At 40.2% G+C, this 1,920-nt stretch overlaps 1 pseudogene; it reads right to left on the reverse strand.

Moving 5' to 3' along the window:
* Window positions 1-209: 209 nt before the first annotated feature.
* On the reverse strand, window positions 210-1,089 carry LOC147820259 (N-acetyllactosaminide beta-1,3-N-acetylglucosaminyltransferase 3 pseudogene; annotated as a pseudogene).
* Between the last annotated feature and the right edge of the window lie 831 nt (window positions 1,090-1,920).

The raw sequence follows: 1,920 nt of genomic DNA on the forward strand, positions 1-1,920 counted from the left end.
TGCTTAATAATTAAAGTAATCTAAAGCATTATGGGATGTCCCTGATATTTCGCATTCATACAGTACTTTTTATTATAATGCAGCACCACTACAAACTACAAACTCAATAATAAATATAAGATGATTTAAAGTCTCTAAGCTTAAGATATACAGAGGTACAATTTATGGCAGATCTGTTGTTGTTGTTGTCCTGGATTGCATTAAATTCTGCAAGTGTTCCTAATATTAGCACCGACAAGCTCTGCTGCCACCTGTAAGTTACCGTACTTCTAGGTACCACATATCAGATCAGGGTCATATATTCTCTGCCACACTGGATCAATGTGAGCTGGAGGGAATCTGTGTACCAGGGTCATACTCATGTACTTTGCTATAGAGGGAAAGAGCAGTCCTGCCATCTTGGCATCTATATGAGAATCAGGATTTAGTTCTGCCTTGACCAGGTACATTCTCATGTAAACATCATCAATGGGATGAATAGTAATAGACTGAGACATCTTGTATATGACCAAAGCTGTGTAGCCAGACAACCAGAAGCCCCCACCACCACAATCCTGGGGGTATGAATCTGACTCATGCACCTATACTGGAATAAAAATACTTGCTCTGTGTTGATGGACCCCATATATTGGATCAGATGGCCAATCAGAGGTGCTTGCTTCCATCATTGTCCTTAAGACTTTGGAGAGATTTGACCCTATTGTCTGTGTTGGCAAAGACATCATCATCACCACTTAGGAAAAACAGAACATGCGGACAGTTGCTTTCCAGCCATTCTCAGAAGTGTATCTGTGCCAAGGTGAGGTTGGAGAATGAGTCACGAAAGGCCCTTTGGAAAATGTCATTGTGCTCACGTTGCTCCATTTTGAGGAGCTTGTTCAGTCTCTCTTTCTCAAAACCAATATAATATTTACTGACCAGTAGAATGAAGACTTATGCAGATCCATTAGGTCCTCCACATTTGTCCCAATTATCCAGCGGTGTGGGAAGCTGGCGAGTTTATGGTAGAGAAAATCATGTATACCAGTTTGTTTTGTGGGAGGCAGTTTTTAGGGGTCTCTGTGGTGGGTAGCTCTTCTCCGCTGCCATTGCTTCTCACACATATTTGGACAACCCTGCATCATAACCAACATACAGGGTGCTCTGATAGACTTCAAATGTTCTCTGCTGCCTTGAAAAGTTGACACATAATTCAAGCAGACCACAGCCTGTTCTCTGCTGACATATACTGTATGTGGCGAGACTGCATCGTGGTTTTGAAGTCACTGTGAAATTTTTCTGTATTAAAACTAAAACCAGAATCTTTCCCTAATCTTAATGCTTTTATTGCCCAACCCTAACTACATGAGTCCTGGTCTCTGGTGTGACATTTGTGCTCATTGTACGTCCGCCATCCATCCCAACCACCTCCTGTTGACTCAGCTGCCATTAATAAAAGCAGCGCTTTCTCTGATGTTTCACTTCCTCAAAACTCTGCAGTGACAAGACAAAACCGTATTCTCATCAACTTATCTCATTATGACATAAATTAATATATTGAAGACTAATGATAAAGTGTCATGGGTTTTAGGTAAATAGCATTATTAGTAGCACTATGGTCTGAGCTCACTGTCACACCACAACAATGAAGCAGAATTTCCCAGTTATTTCCTAAAAGCACAGCAAAATACAAATGAACAAACATCAATGGAAATTGAATGCTGATTTCAAGCAATTGGAGAACTGTCTGACTGTTTCTTTGTGAACATCAAGTCCTCCAACGATAAAACAGGTTGTTTGTCATTGCCTTCCAATATGACGCACAAATGTGATCAGATCCAAAAGATAACTGTCAGAAATGACTAATTGGGTTTATTTTCCTCTTTCTTTTCTAATCTACCAATGTTATGGTCGAGGTTTGGTTACTAAGCAACTAAAAGA

Source organism: Seriola lalandi, unplaced genomic scaffold, assembly GCF_002814215.2.
Source record: "Seriola lalandi dorsalis isolate HSWRI2012SDOR001 ecotype SW California unplaced genomic scaffold, Sedor1 jcf7180001974576, whole genome shotgun sequence".
Classification (NCBI taxonomy): Eukaryota; Metazoa; Chordata; class Actinopteri; order Carangiformes; family Carangidae; genus Seriola; species Seriola lalandi.